Below are 24,443 nucleotides of genomic sequence, written 5' to 3' on the forward strand. Positions count from 1 at the left end.
TTCTGTAACAGATTTTTTTCTGTTCAACAGATCACGCCATGGATATAAGAGAGATTCCTCATGAGGGGATTGAGTCTTGACTGTTCAGCATTGCATAAGTGATCTGTTGTGCTGTATAGTGGCTGTTTTAACTGGATCCTGCCACACCTTCTCTGTGGTGCAGAGGAAGTGGCAGAAGGAAATATCCCTTTCCTTTGTACTCTCGCAATCTGTTCTTGCCAGCACAGATCTGTAATTTTATTGGCTTGACTGTGGGCAATGGTTACATGGGAAAAGTCTATTCTTTGGCCTTCCTAGTACATGCATTCTTTCTGTTGGGTAATTTCAAGTCTAAAAACTTGTCATCAGACTTGCCCACTTGCAGAGTGTGTTATATCCTTCTGGGACTTCAGTCACCATCTTCACATCTCTAGTGGTATCAGTGCTACTGTTATTATCACTCACATAATAATTACCTTCCTTAAATATGTCTTCTTCCCCTACACTTCTCCATCTCCCATAATTCTTGTCTAATTTGACCATTTCCAGCCTCATTCTTCTTTCTGCTTAGGACCGTTATACCTGTGTAACCATTAAGAGCTTGTTTGAAACCTATCTTATCCAACTGGACAGTGTGCTTAGAGACTGTACAAATTTGTGTTTTGATTGCAGTGAATCAAGCTGACCTATAAAATATCTATTGTTGTTCTTTCTTCCAGTTACATACCCGTTTATCTCTCCATAGTATGCAAAGCTCTTGAAGACAGAAACATCTTTCTTAGGGCAGGGAATTATCCAGGACAGAATAGGTGCTCTGAACACATCATATGTGAAGAGCTTGTCTGTTACTTTTTGCAAAACATGACAAAACATAGTGAGTAAGACAAACCCTGTGTAATAAATGCATATAAAGTGACTGTATTTTGCCTTCAACTTGAATACCATTCTATTTGGCTAGTACTAAAACACCGGATAAAAGATTGTTTAAGAGGCCTAACAACAACTGAAATTAAAGCACCTTTCTGCATTTTATAAATTCCACACATTGAAACACCAGAAGGAGGAAGGCTTTTAATCTTGTTTCCATTCTTTATTAAGATGCTTTGTGTAATTAGTTGCATTTCTATTGGAATAAATGGTAATTTGGAATTCATCCAAATTGAAAACCTAAATGAAAAAGGAGCATTAGTGGTGGGTTGCATGCTAAAAGAGGCAAACTTCTCTAGGGCAGATCTGTTCATGCAACTTGGCCCTGCTTAAATAAAATCTATAGAATCCATGTGGAATTTAAGAGGGAATGTAGCACATAGGAGAGATGGGAATGCAAAAGAAAACAGATTTTCAGCCAGAAGGGCAATTCACTTATAGTTTAATGAAAAACCCCTAAAACTACATGGAATTATGTATGCTATGTTGAAATTTTGTTTTGGAATAAAAAAGAAAGCCTATAAATAAATGCAAAAATATGACTGTGTATTTTACATTATTGAATTGAGTGTTTTTCAGGAGTGGCTGATACAAGGACTTTGTTGCCAAATGAAATCCTTTTCAAATGTATCCTTTAATGGATACAGAAGGGAACGTAGCAACCAGTGATGAGGAAAAGGCCGAGGTACTTAATGCCTTCTTTGCCTCAGTCTTTAATAGTGAGTCCAGTCATCCTCAGGGTACTCCACCCCATGAGCTGGAAGGTAAGGATGAAGAGCATAACATACCCCCCTTAATCCAGCAGGAATTAGTTAGGGACCTGCTACGCCATCTGGACACTCACAAATCTATGGGACCTGATAGGATCCATCCAAGAGTACTGAGGGAACTGGCAGAGGTCCTTGCCAAGCCACTCTCTATCATCTATCAGCGTTCCTGGTCAACAGGGGAGGTCCCAGAGGACTGGAGGCTTGCCAATGTGACTCCCATTTATAAGAAGGGTCGGAGGGAGGATCCAGGGAACTACAGGCCTGTCAGCCTGACCTCGGTACCAGGAAAGATTATGGAACGGTTTGTTTTGAAAGCACTCACATGGCAAGTCCAGGATAAGAGGGGGATCAGGCCCAGTCAGCATGGGTTTATGAAAGGCAGGTCCTGCTTGACCAACCTGATCTCCTTCTATGACCAGGTGACCCGCCTAGTGGATGAGGGAAAGGCTGTCGATGTTATTTTCCTAGACTTCAGCAAGGCCTTTGACACTGTCTCTCATGGCATACTCCTTGAGAAGCTGGCGTCTCGTGGCCTGGATAAGTGCACTATTCACTGGGTGAAAAACTGGCTGCATGGCCGAGCCCAGAGGGTAGTGGTGAATGGGGTGAAATCCAGTTGGTGGCGGGTCACAAGTGGTGTTCCCCAGGGCTCGGTGTTGGGCCCTGTTCTGTTTAATATCTTTATTGATGATTTGGATGAGGGGATTGAGGGCACCCTCAGCAAGTTTGCAGACGACACCAAGTTGGGAGGCAGGGTCGATCTGCTTGAGGGTAGGGAGGCTCTACAAAGAGATCTGGACAGGCTGGATCGATGGACTGAGGCCAATTGTATGAAGTTTAACAAGGCCAAGTGCCAGGTCCTGCACTTCGGTCACGGCAACCCCATGCAGCGCTACAGGCTTGGGGAAGAGTGGCTGGAAAGCTGCCCGGCAGAGAAGGACCTGGGCGTGCTGGTTGACAGCCGGCTGAATATGAGCCAGCAGTGTGCCCAGGTGGCCAAGAAGGCCAATCGCATCCTAGCCTGTATCAGGAACAGTGGGGCCAGCAGGAACAGGGAGGTGGTTGTTCCCCTGTATTTGGCACTGGTGAGGCCACACCTCGAGTACTGTGTTCAGTTTTGGGCCCCTCACTACAGGAAAGACATAGAGCTGCTAGAGCATGTCCAGAGAAGGGCAACCAAGTTGGTGAGGGGCCTTGAGCACAAGTCTTATGAGGAGCGGCTGAGGGATCTGGGGTTGTTCAGTCTAGAAAAGAGGAGACTGAGGGGAGACCTTATCGCTCTCTACAACTACCTGAAAGGGGGTTGTAGTGAGGTGGGTGTTGGTCTCTTCTGTCAGGTGTCTGGAGATAGGACGAGAGGAAATGGCCTCAAGTTGAGGCAAGGGAGATTTAGGTTAGATATTAGGAAAAAGTTTTTTACTGAGAGGGTTGTCAAACATTGGAATGGGCTGCCCAGGGAAGTGGTGGATTCACCATCCCTGGAGGTATTCAAAAAGCGAGTGGACAGGGTACTCCAGGGCATGGTTTAGGGGGCATGGTTAATGGTTGGACTCGATGATCTTGAAGGTCTTTTCCAACCGAAATGATTCTATGATTCTATGATTCTATGAAATTATGCTGTATTCAGGTGGCAGTATTATAAAAGTACTCTTGATGCTGCTGTAGGGTATAGTGTGTCGCTGCTTCCAATTATAAATTCCACTTTGCAGCTGGTTGTTTGGCCCTTTTAAAGTGTTCGAAAGGCATGAAATTTTCACCTAGTTTATTCAGGCAGTTATAAATTATAAATAGTTTCTCCTGCTGTCTTTTTTTTTTAGCTGAACATTTGAAGACGTTAATCTGTGATGCACACTTAGTGGTTTGGGGGGAAATGACAAATGACTAACTTATTTGGGGGGGGGAAGTTGTTACTGATAATGCACATTACCTTTCTGGGGATAAATATTTCATAAGGAGTTTTAGTGCACAGAGTTGTGTACGTGAACAACAGCCACACAGGACATGATGGACTGGAATGTCTCTGAAAGAGCTGTCACAGTCCATCGTGTCAATCTATGAGCTGGGGTGTGCCTGAATGAACCTAAAAATTCTCTGTGTTTGTTCTGGTGACATTTTGATTGTGGTCTGAAGAATCCAGCTAAGGAAAGCAGAGATTATAGAGTCTTGATACTTGATCACAAATGGCATACTGGTTGGTTTTCATAATGTTCCACATAAATGAACTGTTTTGCTTAACTTTCAATGCCTAATACTCTCCTTAAAGCTGAAGGTAACAGGGCTTTTAGACTATGACCCATGATGATTTATATGATAGATCCAAGAGGTCTCTAACTGGATTTAATAGTTCATATGTTTATATTATAGCTAAATAGACAATCAGATAAAATACTGAAAGTGTCATAAATTCCTCGTTATAGTGAACAATGGAAGAAACATCTTTCTCTGCTGTTGGAAACCTGCATTATTCCTATGGAAGCCTTTTTCTCCTTCGTTTATTGTTTTAAGGAAGCACTTTTCCTTTGTTTGGTGGTAACAGCAAAGATAAAGATGCTCTGTGTTCCAGCTCCACATTTTTTTCAAGCTGATAGATCTAATAGGAGTTTTCTATCATTGAATTCTATAGGCAGACTACAGATCCCTGTTCTACATCATGCACCAAATTTGAAAAGTTTCCTTCCTTCTAATACATACATGAAGGAATCAGCTATAATTTGGCTAAAAATTGAGTCAAGTTACAAATTTACAGGGTCTTCTAGAAGATGTATAAATTGGAGGCTTGCCATTCAAGTACCCCACAGAATTTCACTTCTTGGAAATAAGACATAAGCTCTACAGTGCTTAGTGATCTATACTAAAGCTCTACAGTGCTTAGTGATCTATACTAATAAGTTATTATATTTCCAGAAGTAAAATGGATACTAATGCATTTTTCTGAGTAGCTGTAAAATGTCACTTACAAAAAATAAGCCAGCTAGGCAGGAAACTTCATGCTCTGCTCCCTGAAATTTTGAGATGAATAGTTATCTATACTGCTATGTAGAGGCTCACTGCAATAGTCCAGTCTGGTTATGACAAAGAATTAACACAATTTGGTGGAGAGCCAGACCCAAAAGAAAGGCTGTGTTTTCTTGTAACAAAAATTCTAGCTAGCATTGGACTATGGACCTACCTCTGAATTCTTTATCTTGTGATCAGCATTTCCTCACTGGAAACAATAAAAAAGCCAGTCTTGAAGACCCTTTCGCTATGAATCTTTGTAACAAAAAGATGGCATTCCTACTATCTCCCACTGTGCCATCAATATGTCACTTTCTCAAAACGCTTTTCTCGGTATAAAGGCATCACCTTCATTTCAAAGTGAGCTATAGTCAAAGTGTTCTTATATAAGCTTCAATTTAGGCTAAACACAAGGGAAACCCAAGCCTGCGGTATTATCTGTGTCTATGATACATCAGGCTAAGTGTGACAGCTAGCTATTAGCAATACAAATAAAAATGCCTCCTTTAATGCAAGAAAGGTCAGAAATCAAAGCTGGGAAGTTCACATGAGAAGGCCCAACAACAGATGAACACTTAGCCAACTTTTGCTTCTTAGGGAAAAATCAAATGCTATTTCTTACACTCTCTTCAGAGTCTGTAGCATGACAAAAATACCACAGAATAAGACACAGCAAAAAAAAGTCTAAAATATTCTTGAAGATCAGTTTGTCCCAGCCAATTACAAAAGAATATGCATAGCTAATTAGATCAGTATTCTCATCACTGAACCCAAATCTCTAATTAGGGGAGCCAGGAGATGCTTCATCAGATCTTTTGTTTCCCCTAAGCAAGATGATTAAACAGAAGAGACAATGACAAAATAAGTAATGCAACCTCTGGTTATAAAATACTGTGGCCATTTCAACATGAAGTATCCTATGGGAAAATGTGTACGACTTGGTCTCTACCAGGGATTGGAGGAGGTGGGCAAATTCAGTTTTGGAGGATACATGAATAGACAATGTATCAGGTCTTTGCATCAAAAGTATGAATGCATAAATACATAAGCATAACATTTTTGGTTATTGTGACTGTGTTTGCAGCTGCCAAAATTATTTTACTGAAAGTAAGTTTCTCCTGTTACATTTCAGGAGTGATCTTTCCAGGACTATCACAAAGTACAGCTATTTTTTCCTGGTTGCCATTTGACTTTTCCACATTTCACCTCTGTTCTCCTGGGTATGTGGCTAGATTAAGTTTGAGAGCTTTTCCATATACAGAACATCATCACGTTCTGAACATACATATAAGTTGTGTATTACTGTCTTGTGATCAATCTTTTCAACTTATGATATGCAGCAATTGGAAAACCAACACAAGGCAGTTGTCAACTAGTTTTTGTAGCAGGGCAACTAAAATCTTGGGCTATATTTAAAATCTCAGCTTTAAATGATCCTCTGCACCAGGTATAAGCAATTGGTTTGATCTCTAGCATTTCTTTATGATCCTTTTTTATCCTATTGTAGCTTTAAGCAATAACATTTTCATGTGAATAATCACCTCATACAATAATTTTATCATGGATATTTCAATAATCAGCCTTTCCTATTGCTTCTCTTGCCAGTTTCATACTAATGTGTTCTGTGTGGCTTAGAAACTGAAGGTATGTATTTACCCACGGAATGGTTCTGATCACAAACATTTTCCACAAACATGAACTGAGACAGAACTGATTTCTATCCTTTTAAAAATGTACTACTATAATGGCTCTTTCTAGGTCTGCTTACCTCTGGAGTCTGAAAATGTTGAATTTTCATTTTGTCAGAGACATCTGTAAAACAAAATTGCTAAAAATACATTCTGTGTTACAGCAGAGTGAAGCCATGAATCACATTGTAACACATTAGAGCGACTAGTATCAAAGGACCCCATGGGGAATTTAGGAAAAGGTAGTTAAGCAATTAATGAAGATATTTAAAATCCTAATATGGCAGAGACAGCTTTGAAGGCAGCAAGGGATTAATATTTATTTAATAGATCATCAGATTCTGTGCCAAAAAAAGAAATATAACAGAAGCCACCCTACTCTGAATGCAAACGTGCACAATTTGAAGAATATTTTGTGGCAGCAGTGACATCAGCACATCACGCTTTGTCGTGATAGATGAGAAAAATATCTTGCCTTAAATAGAAAATTACCTTGGCTGCTTTTGACTGTTTTGCCTGGAAATTACTTCAGTCATCTAAGCTCTGTCACAACACATTGAATACAATCTTCAAAGAGAAAGGAGCATATTGCTACTTTACAGAGGTGGCACAGGTTAGTTATATGATTGACAATAGGTCACGGTAACTGCTCTGCAATGTTTTATGGGGTTTGATGTTACATGTTTTTTTAAGAAGTTGCATGTAGCTGAACGGAACTTTCCAGTTTCCTAAACTGCTGGTCATGTTGGATGGTAAACTTCATTTAGGCCAAATTTTACTCCTCAGCAAAGGTCAAACTTTATTGTTAATTGTAATGGTTTTCAGAAACCTTTTATAACTGACTATGTCTGGTGTTATCTCTGAGGTGGAGTCTGTTAGGAGTGCAAAAGATTGCTGTAAAGTTTCATTCTTTCTCTTTGCAGAAAACCTGGAATTCATGAAGAGTTCATCTGCCTTAGTGATATTTCTTTAGGTTTCCAGTTAAAGGATTAATCAGGCTGTTGAGGAGGGTCATGAACAAAACTACTTTTAATGTATTTCCTCCTCCAGATGCAGGTGGTGGGTTGCCTTATGTCCCCTGCTCCAGAGAAAAATAAAATTGTGTCTAAAAGCTGGCTTGTCTTAAATCAGTTCAAACAGAAGAGAACTAACAGGTGACAACTGTTCCATTGGTGAAAGTTCAGGGAGCTTCACATGCAGAGGTACAAAGCTGGAAAAAATACAGGCAGTATTTCCACTGTTACCAGATACCCACACATGGAGAAGACTAGAGTGCAGTAGTACACAGAGATTGAATCTATTCTACAGTTGACATTATTTCTTTTGTATCAGTTCAATAAAAATTATAAAATTGTAATACAGAATTCATCTAAAAACATTAGGAGAGCTATTCTTTACAGTTGCTTTTGGTATCTCAGAGGACTGAACAAAAAATCAGTAGCAAGGCAGAATGAAAAGCTGAGAGTCAACAATTCTCACTGGACCATCAGTCTATGCAATAATGATGAGGCAGGTGGGATTTTTTTTAAACTTCTGCTTAGTATATAACAGATTTTTTACTCTATTTGATTTCTTTCAGACCTTGGCACTATTATACCCATTGCTTAAATCCCATGCAGCCTTTGTTTTCGACATGTTGATTTAAGGAGAGTTTCTCAATAAACAGTTAATGATGGCATGTTTTAAAAACAGACCTACTGGTGTGCATTGCTGAGAAAGTAGCTTTGCATGTATCATTCTATTTTAAATGACTGTAAAATTTATTGATAAAGATAATGCATTTATAACATGGTGAATTTAGTAACTACCACCATGTATCCCTCCTAGAATCATATGCTAATGAAAAAGATGCTCTAATAATTAGGGCTGAAGCCCACTGAATACAACACCTTCCAATTAACACTCCCCAGCTTGAATACTACCATTAACATTAAACAACAAAACCAAAAATGGGTATCAATTCACATAGTAGAAAATAACTGATGAAGTTGGAGGGTGTGATTATTTGTGATTACTTTACAGTCATACACTGAAAGTAGAAGAACCCCAGTTAGTAGTTAATCTCTGGCTACCTCTTTGAAGATAATGAAATTGGCTTCCTACTGATGATTATTCATTAACAATTAATTCTTTCTTGGTGATCTGCTTCATTTTCAGCTTCTCACCACAAACATGCAATGGAATAATTACAAGTGGAAATGAAAAAGCAATTAGTGGCAGATAATGCCAACATCTGATTAAAAAACAGTAGAACAGATTAGGCGTTCGGTAACTGCAACTCTGCTGCCTTCAGCAGGGAGATGTAAGTTACCCAGCAATATTACAGTTCAAGCTGCGTTTCCCTTTTATTGCTTCCCCTACATCATGGTCTGCCACATTAAATGCTTTCTTTTATTCTTGGGGGTATTGACTTGTTGTAAATAATTTCTAAAGATTAAGTATTATTTGAGATGATTTGTCATCCTTCATGCTGAGACTCTATCAAGAAAGAAGGAGAAAAGTACTTAAGCCAAGTCATTTATTGTAGTTGCAAGCAAATGTAATAGGATTTTTTTTCTGAGGGGAGAATGGCTGGAGATTTGGTTAAGTGTAGTGTCTGGAGACAAAGATCCTGGAAGTTAGACTCCCCTCCCCCAGACAGTATTTTCTCTTAAACTAGAGAACACAACAACTATCTTCTGTTGTAGCAAATGATAGTTGTCTTTACTGTCACAAGCTTAGCTTGTTTTTGAAACATGTATTGTGATGCTGGTGGGTCTGCGGATCACCACCACAGAAATTCCTAAACGTCGCTATGATCTTTTAAAATTGTGGATGATTTACATCATGCAGTACCTAGAATCCCATAGTTACCAAACACTCGCTTAGTAAGAAATCCAACTAAGCAAATAAATGCTTTGCAGGAAATCTACAAAGTCCGTGGGGGATCTGAGACCTGAACCTAGAGCCCCTGTTGCATACACAAACCACAAGAACTGAAAGGCAGAGTCTCAGCCCTTTTAGGAATCCCAGGCTGCATTCTTGCATTGCATATCCTTCAGCAGGGCTAGTTCCCATTTCCAGAACAGAGTGAATGTGGCTACTTTCTGGACTAAGTTTACAAAAAGGTTGCTTTTCAAATGCTGATTAAGGAAGTGACTTGCTATAACTTGATAATTTTACAGTTTTGCTTTAGAGAAGAGAGTTCACAAACAGGTGAATAAGCACAGCTGGCACGGTGGGCATACAGAAGTGTTAATGACAGGAACCTCATTAACCACTTGGTCAGAAAATTATCAATAACATGGAACTACAGGTTATTTTGGTTTTCAGTTTAGAGTTAGCATAGTAGTCAGTGTTGTCATGGGTATATGGTCCACTGGCTATTTTTCAAAACAAAGAAAGAAGTGAATTCTAGGAGTTAATGTTGCTTAGTTAGTTAGATCGCCTGAATGTTGTATTTTCAAAAAAGTTGAGTATAGGCAATCTGTGTTTAAAAATTTCTGTGAGGGGAACTCAAAATTACTTCCAAATACATGGAAAACAGAGTGTTTTTCATGGTTTTTATTTAAAGGTTTCAGTGTTTACATTTGCTGCAAAAGAGACATGATACAGATGTGCTGAAGTATTTCTGACAAACTCATGATTTGCAGCCTGAAAGCTCCTTCTCTATCCTAAGGACAGTTAGGATATGGTAAGAGGATAGCCCTTCAGCCACTGTTACTTTAGCAGGTTCTGTATTCTCTCTCATTTTGTAATTTTCCCTACTTTTTTCAGAAGTCCTGGCAAAATCTTTGGAAAAACATGCCTTCTGTCTTGACTTCGTTCTCTCTCTGTTAATTATTTACTCTGCTTGCTCCCTGTAGAAGCTTTACTTACTTTTACCTTATCATTGGTTCTTGAAAGTTTTTCTGATCTTTCCAATTTTCTCCCTTGCTTGTCTTATCCCAGCTCTTTCCTTCATGTTTTCCTCCAGCAAGTGAAAGAATAGTTTTGTTTCCCCTATTCTTGGTAAACCATTTATTTAAAAAAATGTTTGTCCTATCACCCTTTTCTACATCTCTAAATGATCTATGTGAACTTTTCACATACATTGTCTCATATTCTCCTGGGGACAATGGTTCTGAGTTATTACAAAATTGATCAGATTTTTTAAGGTACCTTTCTCAACCAGGTCTGAGACATCATCCTATTATACACCTAATTTCTTATCCTACACCTATTATTGTGGAAAGTGGGCATCAGCAGGAAAAATTTTCACAGCACTGAGCTTTTCTTTTTACCTGTTAGCAGCCACAGTACCACCATCTTCTCAGTTACATAGACTTTTATGCATCTGTATTACCCATATATAATTAAAGGCACCTTAGTACCATCTTTCTCCCATTTGGTAAACTTCTCGTTTTGGAAAGACTTTACCTGTGCAGATGAAGCAGACTACTAAATTCCATGTAAAATGTCAGGGGAGTCCTAGTGGCATTGCACTGATGTGTGGAGGTGGAGCTCTTTTTTAGCACAACCTCCATTCAGTTACACAGAAATTTCTTGCACTAGGTTTGTAAACGTAGGGGGGGGGTTGTTAGAAAAAAAGAATTTATTTGAATTTTTTTTGCATGTGTGTTTTTCTCAGTTGACTCATCTCTTGACACAAGGTTGTGTTGTCAGTGGTTGGAGATATATCAATCACATTCAGATGTAAAAATGAGAAAGAAATTAATAGAAATTGCAACGTTTGTGCCAGCTAGTTTTGACTGGCTGAATCTGTGCTTTGTGTACTAGAACTGTGTTACTGACACAGGAAAAGCACTTTCAGGCAAAAAATTGTCTCCTGAGGAAGCTCTTGAATGTTTTATATTTTTATTTAAAATGCCAAATATAACATTCACACCACAGAGGTAAAGCATTAAGCTAAAAATACACAGCAATAATGAGATGGCCATTTAATTTGCAATTACCAATAAAATAAGGGTCCTCCAATACTAGATTACATTTGTTGATGCATTATCATATATTGCATTAGGTTTTTTTCTCCTTTCATTTTGCAATTCGTAGTTCAAACCTGTATTGATGTAGAGCATCTACTTAGCAATCCTATAGTATTTAAGGTATTAGGTGGTTTGAAGAATTAATTAAAAATAATCTTAGTAGTTGGTAAGAACCCATCCACAGGCCCTTCCAAGCTTCATGAGCTGAGCATGTGATCCTGCATGGTGCCTCAAGAGCAGCAGCACCAGTAACATGGTGTTTGTAATGCATGCAGGTGATACTTCTTTCCCACTATCCATCAGGTATAGCAAGTCAGTATCACATTCCCCTATGAGAAGGCACGTTTCCCATAGTAACCTACCACCATAAATCTATTTTTCCTTTGTAGTACCAAACACATGTAGGGATAATCCTACACATGATTCCCCCATACCAGTTTATCCCTTACATGATTAGACATGTGATTGGCATGTTTGTCACCATTTGAGTTTCATGGGTTGGGCTTCTGATAACTTGCAAGATTAGTAACCTGTTTTAGACATGAAAGCCTTTACAGCAGGCTTTTATCAGCCCTCTTACAGGAAGTGTGGTTAGGCAATAGGCAGGTGACTGTGTCATTTCTGAAGTAGCAGAAACATTACCTGACCTTTCTTCTGCCTTGGGCAAGTCAAGATCTCCACCCAGCTACTGAACTTCTCTTGTCTTTCCTATTAGAAAGGAAGAGCTATAGTTTGTCTGCAAAACGAAATATGATGCATGGAGCCAGGGGTAGAAGGTACATGGTGCTGACAAGTCTGTGGTTATTGTCAAGTACAGGTTTTAGATCACACAGATGAAACCAGGACTGCTACCTGCCTGTAGCAAGCTGTCAAAACCAAGAGCACCAGCAATAAACATTGAAATATTCAGGAAAACAAGGGTTTTCATTCTATTTGCATTGGCAAGTGTTTCTCCATCACATTCCCCAAAACCACTTTCTTGTTATCCTTAACCACTAAAGATTCTGGCACAAAAAATACAGATACTTTCCTTGTGTTCTCTTTTGCATCATGACCAGCAGATTTCATCTTCATAAGTCTTACAGATGACATGTTTTGGCTCTAGTTCAAAGTCTATCTACATCTGTAGATTGTGTTATCCTCAGCTTAAGGTCTTCTTACTTTGTGACACTTGCAGCAGTGCATTTTACACTCATTACTTTTCTACTGAGCATGGGGGTGATGTTTCAGAAAAGCAGAGGCAGATTGTCTGTTTCAGTAAGTGCTCACAGCTTTCTTCAAACTTCTCAGAGAGACGTCTCAGTCCATTGCTGTCCGATGAGAAGGCATCGCATCCCAGACAGCCACTGACTTTACTGTCCGAGGTTGTATCTGAATCTCACCTCCTACTCATTCTGTTCTTTAAATTATGACCGTGACAGTTTTCTTATGCCTACTCGAACTGTCAGACCACCTCAGCCATCCGGCTTCTCTGTTGACCTTTCCTTCACCTTCATGTTAGAAACAAGCTTTTCTATTTTGACTTCTAATGTTTAAATCACAGCTTAAATCTTCTTCAGCACACATAGGCAGAACAGGGAGAAATTCAGATTGTTTAGAGAGAGATTGTGGTGAAGACTGAAAACAGCAAAAGAACAAAGCTAAGGATTATCATGCCAGCTTAAACCCACCAAGACAAACTACTGGTCCTAACACTTAGGTGTCAAAATGTTGTCTAAGGAAATCACTATAGTGCATAATAAAATCATTTTATTGCTTTAAAGACTGTTAGTGGCTTTGTGTGCTAGATATTTTACTATCTTAAAAGTTCACTTTAGATGTCTTTGGGCTAGAAAAGAAGCCCAAATAGAACAATGTCTGAAATAATCAATAAAAATGCCAACATACAAAATGCATTAAGATTAATTTTATGTTGTGATCAGTTTGTTTTACTAGCATAGCATTGTGAGTTTGACATAAAGGAATATACCATACCAGATAACCTTTTCTTTGTGTCTAACGTTAGGGACTAATTAATTTATTGTGCCTGTGGCTCCCTGGTAGTTTAAGATGCATGTAATGCAGCACAATTCAGTGACAGCTCCAGGGACCAAGAAAGTATTTATATGAAAGAGTGTGAAGAAACCACTGTCAGTGACATGACACTCACTTGCAAAGGACTGTGAAAATAAATTATACTATACCTGTACACAAGCCGTACACAAACTGAGTGACAAGTGTTACAGAACTCTGTCACACATTTATAAAGGAATGGAATTGTTCATTACAGAAGTAATTTTACCTTGTGCAGAAGTACTACCCAAAACACTGTGTATTGATAGAGAAGCGTACAGGTAACTGCCCCATTAAGAACATTAATCTAAAATGTAAAATGGCCTTAGACATTCTGGTTAAAGTAATTTGTTGTTACTATCTCACAGCCTGCTTACACTCCATGGATCTTTTTCCTTTTCTCACAAGATGTCTTCTCCACTTAAGTGATGATTACCTTTTCTTCTATTAAAGATTCACCACCATTTCAAGCTTGGAGATCTATCAATCACCACCTGAAATCCTCAAATCCTTAGATTAGGCTTGGAGTCACATTTATGGTCAGTTCAGCAAACCAAGATGGAAGAAAACATAATTTGCTTTAAGCCTCAACTTTGCTTCTCATCTGCGAAACCTTGCAGTAATAATGTAATATTTTTAATGTTGCAAGAATTTGAACTAGTCCTTCACAAAAAAGAACCACGTTTCTGTACCTATTCAGTTTGCTGTTCAGCTTTGCAAACCAAAGCCCACAACCCCATGACTTTGCAGAAGGGTAGGATGTATGTATGTGTAATACAAAAAAGAAATGTACTGTGGAGCTCTGTGTGCTGCACAGACCCTCTCTACTGTCCTCCTCTTCCATCTCTTGCAGTGCACTTCCTTCCACTGGGTAGACACCTACCTCTGCTTTTTTTCCATTGAGGTGGGGGTTATGTACAGCAAAACATGACACATCCTGTTTTCTCATTTTCCTTCTTTACTGACTCCCAATCTGGACTTTTAAGCTAACATTTTCACAGGCCAGGTAGCAATGGCAATCACAATGGTGATCTCTAGTCCTGGACAAACTGAGCATGTTTTTAAAAGTAGGAGCAAATAGTGAAAAAAGATGGATTCTTTCAATCTGTTTGTCCAGTGTCTCCAGGCACTGCTGCTTACAGAGCCAGTTCAGCAGTTAGCAGCATTCAGAGCAGCACAGAGCTCAGCAGGGACAAATTTCCTAAATGCATGCTTAGTATTAGTAACACGAAAGTGTTCAAAGTCTTGAAAAGACTTTCACAGTCTGTGCTGATCCCCACACTGCTCTTAAGTCAGTCAGTGATAGAGCAAGCTTGTTTAATGATAAGATGGCAACGTCTACATCAGCCACCTGGAGTTCTAGTCTTCTGTGGAAATTAGTGTCATATACTCAGTGCCATACTCATCTATGAGCTGTGTGATCCATAGGCAGTAACAAACCAAAATGAACTCCACCCAAACCCCCATCTATCACTGTAATATGCATGCCTGTGGAGAAGATAACAAACCCAAAGTTTTTGGTTTGTAAACTTGTTTTGTTTAGCACGTAGTTACTAAACATTGTTACAAGTAGCTACTATATGCAGATAAGATGAAAACTAGTACTAAACTGCCTTGAATTTAAATTGAAGGGGGAAGGGATGATGTTCATAGTTGAGGTGTTTTCTAGATTTGCTAGTACAAACAGTGTGAATGGCAAGCCTGTAATATAACATCTTCCTTTCAGAAAGTCTGAGTTCTCCCTGAAATCAGAGTAAAGCTCTGCAATCCCCAAAGGAAAAATGTAGTTCTCCTTTTATTGAAATAGTAGAAGTAGGACCATATAGCTCTCTTTTATTTATACAGTGTGTGGTGGTTGGTATTAGATGAAATGATTGCACTATGTTCCTGACCAGGCATTTTTCCTAAGGGCTGAATTTTATCCTTCACTACTTAAAGCACGTATTACAAATAAAAGTTGCAGTTCACAGGGTCTTTTCCACAGAGGTCCACCCTAGCCAGGCAGTCCCCAGCCCATATCATTGGAAGGGGCTGGTCCTTCTCTAGTGCAGGACTTTGCATTGTCCTTGCACTTCACAAGATTGCTGTTGGCCCGTTAGTCTCCCCAGGGTCGCTCTGAATGGCAGCTCTGCCATCAAGTGTATTGACCGGTTCTCTCCAAATCAGTGTAAGCTGCAAAGAACTGAAGTATCTTTAATCAAAGATAGGAATTGGGCTCCTGTCACTCTACCACCCCATTTATAACTCAAGTCCACGTGACTAGAGTCCACAAGTTCTTACTATTCTCCCCAGTAAGTTCTCAGTTGGCACTTGTGCCTCTGAAGATGCCCAAAGTGCTGCCATCTTCTCCTGGAGTGTCTCCTGCACCTACATCTGGTCAGACTGTGGGAGCAGCTGTCTCTCTGCCCATCACCATGGCAGAGCCCCACAGGAGATAGTACTGGGCACAAGGCTTGCACAGGACATTGCAGCTGAAGCAAACTGCCACATTCACTTGAAAACAGCAGTGGCATCTGAGAAGCAGCAGTTTCCATTTATGTAACAGCTCGCCCTCAGTCTAAATGTGTTAAAAAGATTTTGTTTGGGATTTAGTTGATTTGTTCTCATACCATTTCTGTCTGAGCACAGCCAGTCTTCCAGTGCAGCTCTAGAACTACTGAAGCCAGTGAGTATTTTATCACTAGTCAGACTGGTGCCATTGAAATCAGGGTCGAACTTTTGCCCTTAAAAGGATTACCATTCATGCCTAGCAGTGACTCCATATATCATCTAGTTTAACATTTGAAAGGAAACCAGTGGAAGAGTAGAGTTCCCACTCTTATGGTCTACTCAATTTATACTCTGCAGACTCTAAAAAAGTAAACACCAAATTCCCTTTCTTAAAGAAGTGCCATCTAGAGTTTTCTAACAAATGAAGTGCAATAATTCATATGCTAGTATGTGGGTCTTTTTCCCTTGCTTCTGTACAATCTTTGCAAGTCAGGATACAGTAAGATGTTATGTTTTAAATTTATTTATTGACTCAGAATATTGGGGTGAGGAGTGAAACAAACACTTCTTAGTATAAAGAAAGTGACATCCAGATCCTCATTAGAGTATATATGATAGATTTGTTCATACATTTGCTGTTTACCCTCAGAAGAAAGTGGTTAGCTCTTCCTGAGCTTACAGAATAGTCTCAGCCTCTTGCCTTCCAGCCTATCTGTTCCTCTGGCGTGCAGCTCCTAGACTTGTTTCCAATGAATGCTGCTGGACTGTGAGAAGCTCTTCATGAAAACCTAAAGTCTCACACAAAGGAAACATCTCAGCAGCTGACTGTGTCTAAAGATGGTTGAAAATAAGCCAGGAGAATAACAGGAAGCAGTTTTAAATTTCTAGATATTGATCTACTCAAAGCTTACATTAATTGTCCTTATACTTACAGTAGACTGTCATCCCATTCTCCACTTAGTGTTTATTTTAAAGAATTTTTGTAGCCTACAAAGAACTCTTAGCTGGTGTTAAGATAGATTTTTTTTTCTATTTCTACAAGCAAATGCGAGATTTCACAGCTCTTTTATCACAGTACAAAAGTCCCCCCATGCTGTGCATCATGATCATGCAGACACAAGGAAATGAAGCTTACCAGGTTACCCAAGCACAGCTGAAGGAACAGAGTGTGCTAAAAATACATGTATACACTCTACAGTTACATATGTGCACACAGATACTACGTTGTTTTGCAAGATGGAAAAGAAAAATCTTTTCACCAAATGAAAACACTGAAAATGAAATGACAACAGCAGCAGATGCTAAAGCAAATCATCTAATTAAGATGATTTCATCAACTGTTTTAAAAGACATTTAAAGAAGCAATATAATACTAAGTCACCAGAAGAAATGTTGATTATGCTTGCATATACAGGCACAATAATACTCTAGCTGAAGCTGCCTTTTCAAGCGTGAAAACAAATGATACTTTCAAAACTGTTTATTTTTTTTATCCAGCTGTGCTTTACATCCTGCTAAGGAAAAGTATACACATTAAAAATATTCTTAACAACTATAACCCACAGCCAGGAAGACACAATTCAAATCAACAGAAGTTTTGCCTGGGTCAGGACTGCAGAATGACTTCCATGCACCATGGAGAATAGCTTCATTCTGGCAGTGGGAAGAATTTTCAAACCGATTTGCAAACATGGGGAACCTCATTTTCACCTTTGCATAGGTGGGCCAAATTCTGTCTCAACAAAATCTGAATCAAAAAGCCGGGATGAAGACTGAACACTACAACAAGAGTCCGCATTTTAAGTCTGATATTGACTGAAAATCAAAATCAAAAGGCAGAACTTTGTTCTGATCCCTTAGAATAATGATATTATAAAAGACCTTCCCCTCCTCTTATGTTTGCTCTTCCTTTCAGATATACTGTAGAGTGCAGTATTTGGTTTCTACTGTTCAGTGTCATTCTTACTGTAAAACATTTAGTGTGGGAGAGGTGCATGGGCTGCCTCCTTACCACAGCACCACACATATTCAGCTTTCCCTTTCACTGAGATTTATAGCAAGGAGCATTCATGCCTTCCTGCCGCTTGTGGAATTTTTGTTGTCCGCTGTTGCTGCCTGTATTTTAAAATGGCTGCTGGATAAAACAGTAGGCATTCAGTAAAAGAGTCAAATATATACCTCCACTCTCTTCTTTCTATCCTCCATGAGATCCAGTTCCTGCCGGACTTCATACTGGGCAGTTTCATTTCTCAAAGGCCTCTGGTTTCTCTTGTTCCTCTTGTTTCCTTTGCTTGCTGTAATTGCTTCTGTAAGACTGTATCTTTACTGCTTCTAAAGCAGTCTGCAAAAGCACATTATGCTTTGGAAGAAAAGGAAGAAATTTTTTCATGTGAATGCTACATTAAAGGGTAATAACTCTGAGTGTTCTCTATTTTCTTTTATCCCATCTTCATGCCCTGTTTATTTTTGTCAGTCTTCCTTTTATTTAAATCCTCCTTCCTCAAAGCAGGGTATTACAACTTCATCCCTTTAGAGGAAGATGACTAGACTCTTTCTAGCACTGGCATAATTCCTAAAGATTTCAGAAGGAGGTTTTTCCCTCTCATCTGGCCCCAATGATTGACTACCAGTAAAAAGACTTTTTTTTTTTTTTATCTTTGCAGAGTAGTTAGTCACAGCATGAGTGAGTAAGCAGGCTCTTCCTAACACCCTCCACAGGTGGTAGCTTACAGGCAGTGCTGGGGAAGAAGAGCAGGGACAGAATTAACCTAACTAGGTGGGGCAATGAAAGAAGCACAATGCTTAATGTAATAAAAAGTAAAGCATGGCTTCAGGAACAGAATTTGGTTTTCACAGATGGCATTCTCTGACCGTAAAATTCCTCTGTAAGAAGCTCAACTGAGCTTCTCAACAGATTTGCCACATGGTCAGGGCTCACTTGCATGTTTTTGTATGGAAGTTTTTCAGATGGAAATAAAACCATCTTGAGAAATTTTCTATTAATCCCTCTTCCTTCCTGAATCTGTTTGGCAGCAAATGCATTAAGCAGTAGTAAACCTTGAACAGAAAGACACTAAAATGATGTTGCAACAGTGGACACTACTTAGAAGTATTACTAATATCAATTATTGTCAGAGGTTACCTCAGCAACAATGTTGGAAAAACAAGCAGATGCTAACAACATTAGAGCTCAAGCAAAATATTTCTTCTTTCTATAGACAAATAGTTCCTTTGACACTCTCATGTCCACTAACACTCCAGTAGCTTTTTCTTAAGAGCCTGAAGGTAATCACCAGACTCACAAGGACTGGAAAACCTGAAAACCTGCTATAAATCAGAAAACCTTACAGTGACAAGTTCTCAGAGCAATGCCACCATTCTTTTGGTGAAGGTGATTAGATTTTGTCAGAGGAAGTGAACTCCAAAGCTATTCTCATTTTCATCAATAGAAAAGTGGAGCATCCAGTAAACCCTGTTGGTGCTGAGAATGACAAGGATATTATAACTGTTATTAAATACTTAAACTGGTGTTCAAGGCTGCCGTTATTCCAGTCACCATAGAAAACCATCACTAAATAGTTGTTTTGTCATTAAAAAACCACAGGTAGATGAAGGGTCGAGATATGCCATTTCCTTCAAAATACATCAGAGGCAAGGAACACTGGAATGTTTAAACAGCCCAAGTAATCTGAAACAGTGACATCAAAAGTACTAAATATTTATACCAGATGGAAGGAAAGAAATTGTGACTGGGGGCTTGGACAAGATACATGCATCGTGGCAGACTGTCACAGCTGCGAGGCAGGGCTTCTTTTCTGACTAACTGCTCCCTTGCATTTTTCAGTTGATTAATGAAAGCCAGTCTACAGTAGAAAAATGTAAGAGTCAGCCACTGTGCCTGCCAGCTATTGTGAGTGGGTATTTTGGTATGTTGGTACACAGCAGTGGTGCATGGCTTCTCAAAGAGAGGAAGAACCCTTGTCTAAAAGTAATTCTTGGTGGATGTTGAGATGGGAGTTTCCTAGCTTAGGAGGAAAGTTAAACTCTTTCTCTACTACTGTAAGAAACATGTTAGCAGCATCCCTAGCTGCAGTTAATTTGTTTCAGTAAAGAAAAATTCAGCTGTAACTACTGGAATTAAAATTTTGGCAAAACATTGATTTTCAGATCAGCAGCGGTTTTCATCGTTTCTTCTTCATGTGGACATTTCAACCAAGCCCTGTCATTTATCTTAAAACTCAAAATTTATATTTGAAAATCCAATGTTTTAATCAAGAAATTATGTATGTATTTCTTAAACAAAATCCCACACCTTCTACAGAAAAAAAAAATCCTATATCTTCATGGTAAATAGATGTTTTTCTGTTAATTTTGAGCTAGTGTCATTAAGGTGAAGTTTCTGGATGACTGTGCTAATCCTCATTTAAATGGATTATGAGGTCACATCACAAAAATGAAACTGGCTGAAATGACTAAAATCTCTGAATTATTAGCATATTTTTCACATAAATGGCCTTTAAAACCTCCAGATTGTCTCACTGTCAGTTGATACAAGCTACCTTTGTACAGACTTGAATAACTAACTCAGCAAAGCAGAACTGTTGCAGTGTAACCTTTAGTGCTGCTCTGAAAGCTGAGAGAGTGAAACTTGTCCCCGGCACTTGGTTCTTCACAAGAGTCTTCAAAGAGAGTGGCATTTCATAGACCTTTGATTGTATGGCAGCTGGATTACAGACCAGGCCTGCTCATGCATTTACAGCCAGAAATAGGAATCTCCTCATCAATTACAATGACTCCATGACTGGGTTGGGCAGTACCTAGGCAGTGTTTATGGTGGGTCCTACAGCATTAGGACTTTATGCTAAACTCTCCATTGAAAACCTGAAGCTGAGCACAAAATAAGGGTGAGACATTAGAGGAGGAAAAGCTAGCCTGGAAAGTGAAGTGATAATGTGTTAAAGCTCCTTTTTCTTTTAGTGGTGAAGGAGGTGTTTGTTGTCTGTGGCGAGAAGTGTTTTGGGGTTGTGTGCACATTTAGCAATGTTTTTTATCTGTATGAACACATGTGACAGCCAAAGCCCTGTATATTTGTTGCAGCTGAGGTAGAAAGGCATAAGCCCTACCATTTCCTTTCCTATAGAGCTGTCATTTGTGTGTTTTTGACTGATGGAGGCACTTGAGTGGGGATAGTCTGCTGTAAAGATGCTTGAGGCATTACTGGAAAGGTCAAAAAAAAGAAGTCTGTTCTCCTTTTTGCTCACATATGTGTGAAGCTGGTTTAAAAGTTATAGCTGTAAAAGTTTTCTTTAACATCTTTCACCCAGAATACAAAGCCCTGTTGCCTGTTTGCCCTCTTCGTATAATATTACATGAAGGTAAGCTTTGCTTTCACTGTTAGCCAACCATAGATCTGCTGTGGTTAAGGTCATGCCACACCTCAACTGAAAGCTTTTGTTGAGAGGCAGACTGTTTTGGCATGGGCTCATGATTTGCTTCCAGTTGCTTGGAGCTCTGGCAGCGTACACATACTCAGAAAAACTACAGCAAACAGGTGAAGAAGAAGATATTTCAGGGGTCATCCACAACTACAGAGTAAAATGAGCTGGAAGTCATCTTTGCTGTGCTGCAAGCTGTTGGCAGACTGGGACTTTCTCACAGCCCTCAGGAGCTTTTGCATCTCTTGTCCGACTTGCTGGCAGAATGACTCCACTGAAATTGCATAGCCTGGTTCCTGTAAAGCTTTTCTTAAAAAGGGATAATTTGGGGGCTGGAGTTGCAGGATTAGAAAACCAAGCCAATCTGCATTACATATTTAAGACAATGTATCAGAACCTGATTTGCGTATTTTACCTTTTTCTCACTCATTCCTCTCCTACCTATCCCTTTTGGCTCAAATAAATCCATAAGCCATGGAGCAAAAACTGCATGTTGGTAGCCAGCTGGACATCCTGAGCACTCTAGGACCTGATGAGGGGTGACTAATGTATGAGATGCAGGGAAGACACGCTGACTCTTTTTGCAGGCTCTTTGGCTTTGATGGAGGTAGTGGGTACTTAGCAATGCAGCCTTAGCAGGCTCAGGATTACAACTGGGTGAATAAAGAGTAAAGGTTCAAAAGTGTCCCCAAGCATCACATGAATTACCCATGTTCCTCTCCATGACATCATAAGACTTTCCATAAGACTTGCATAAATGTCAACAGAAAGTCTACTTAAGGTTGAAATTTCACAGCATATGCTCAAGTACTCATCTACTGAGATCAAAAGCATTACTATTTCTCAAACTGCACTATTTCTCAAACTGAATTGAGTACCTTCATTCACTACTTTTGTGGAACACAGCAACTGGACAGCAGTCTTTAATCCTTAAGCATCTCAGAAATTTCCCATAAACTTTCAATCTAATTTAGATTCAGTCTCTGTCTTTACGGTTTGACATATTAAAACTCAAACAGTTTCCACCAAGATTCTGAGATAAAAGTGATGTCTGGCAAATTTGCTTATTGTGGAAGAAGTAAAGCTTGAAATAAAAATGTCTATGGAATTCACCTGGAGATGAAATGATTTTCCCCATGTATAAACCTCTTATTTACTGCTTCAAGTGCACACTGATTTTTTTATTGTCTCTATCAGAAGAAATACATAGTAACAAAACAAACCAACTCATAATGCTTCTGTAATGCTCAAGTTAAAACAAAGTCATCAAACATAAACCTTTTCAAAACAAGAGGCTCTACAAAATATACACTTCCCTCTAGTGAGAACATGGGAGAAGAAAGCAAACTGAGAGATGTTATTCACATCATTTAATGTTTTTCTACAAGTGGCTGCTAAGGTGATCACTGAAGAATCTATACAGAATATGGTTTTGGTATTCACAATGTAATGTTTGAAAGCATGTGTCTAATGTGTTTAAGTAATGAATAAGTTTGAGGAAACAATATGACGAAAAGAGGCTAAAATAATCTAATAATTTAAGTGAAAAATTATTAATTTAGCAACTTGTAAGAGCTGGTTACAGTTAAGATTCTTGTTAAATTCTCCTAGCCTATATGGCTACATAACAGTCTAACCATAAAGGATATACCTACTTTAATTTAAGATCATCTTTACAGCACTAAGCACAACTTAGGATGGGTTCAGGGAATTAAAAGTGCATAAGAAAAATGTTAATCAAAACCAGTTTTAGTCATGCTCAGACTCAAAACCCAAAGCTGCTTTATTAAAGTTGAGAAAATTCTTCAAAAGCACACTGAACCTTGTGTGTCTTCCCTGAGTTTCAGTGGGTGAGTAACTTCACTTTACCACAACTGCCCTGAAGAGGGGGCAATACAGATTTCAGTCTTGCTCTTTATAATGCAATGGTAATGTAAACTAATCCTGCCACAACAAATTAGCACCACTGAGAAGAGCTGTTTGGCAGCTGCTGGCCAGTAAACCTATTGATTCATTTTTAGGAGAGTATGTGACCTCTCAGAGTGCCAGACTCCAGACATAGTACAGTGCTTCCTCACAAAAGTGTCTTAGTAGATCAACTACATCCTCAGCAAAGATTCAGCTTACATGATTTCTTTAAAAATTTCCAAAACCAGAGAAAAACAGTCAATTAGTTATGGCCAGCACTGAAATAATAGGCACAGTCTTCAGCTCAGAAGCCATTTCTTGATGTTACTGTTCAAAGATCCTATTTCTTCCAAGGTATTCCCACTTCCCTTTTTCAATAACATCCACATGTCCCCTGTTTCCTTAAGCACAGCTACCCAATTTGTCTTTGCAATGTCAACATCAATTATCTCAATTCAAGGCACTTGAAACACACTGCACCTATTCAGAAATGCAATTAAAAACAATCAGACAAATAAAAACCCTCAACTTGAGGCTGAAGATAAATTCTATCATAGGACACAAGTCAACTTTACTAATTATACTAAATGAAAAGCAGAGGGTAATTTACCACAATACTTGGAGTGAGTCAGTGGTAAAGAAAGAAATATTTGTGTACTTGGCATTTGATTTAAATTCCTATAAATAATAGCTACAATCGTGACAGCTTATTCTCAGACAGAAGACATAAAGGAGGAAAGAAAACAAATATTGCTGTTTCCTGATGAATATCCATTCTTAATAGTCTAACTATACTATCTGCAATGCTGGCAAAAAAGTTTTAGTCTTACCAAGATCCTCGGGACTCTTGGGATTCTTTCTCAGCTCTCTGTACTGACCAAGTAACTATGATTCCTTAGGTACCTCTTCAGGCTCTGTTTTTTCATTTGATTAAGCATGATTGGCTGATATGAAATTATTTTCTACTCAGGTTATAAGCCACATTAGAGATATGGCTAAACCTATACTACCCTGTTAGGTCAGTTTCAAATTTTTGTTTCACTTCAGTTTATGTCTGCTGTAGCTCAGCCCACAGCAGCTGTGTGCTAGTAGTGAAACTTGGGAGTGGAAAATCCCTTAAGAAAGGATAAAAGTGACCAGCAGCCACCTGGCTCAGGCCAGATCGTCCCCAGTCCTCCGTAAGTATCCCTGAGACCTCTTACCACCCCCCCTATGTCATTCCACATGACCAGA

General features: G+C 39.0%; 1 long non-coding RNA gene across 1 annotated transcript; it reads right to left on the minus strand.

Moving 5' to 3' along the window:
- Positions 1–479: 479 nt before the first annotated feature.
- LOC128143715 (uncharacterized) lies at positions 480–24,169 on the minus strand. The gene is made up of 3 exons (XR_008235859.1): positions 24,041–24,169; positions 6,442–6,485; positions 480–561 (listed from the first exon to the last, which is right to left on the minus strand). It is a non-coding gene; the product is annotated as an uncharacterized LOC128143715 (long non-coding RNA).
- Positions 24,170–24,443: the final 274 nt, after the last annotated feature.

Source organism: Harpia harpyja, chromosome 7, assembly GCF_026419915.1.
Source record: "Harpia harpyja isolate bHarHar1 chromosome 7, bHarHar1 primary haplotype, whole genome shotgun sequence".
Lineage (NCBI taxonomy): Eukaryota > Metazoa > Chordata > Aves > Accipitriformes > Accipitridae > Harpia > Harpia harpyja.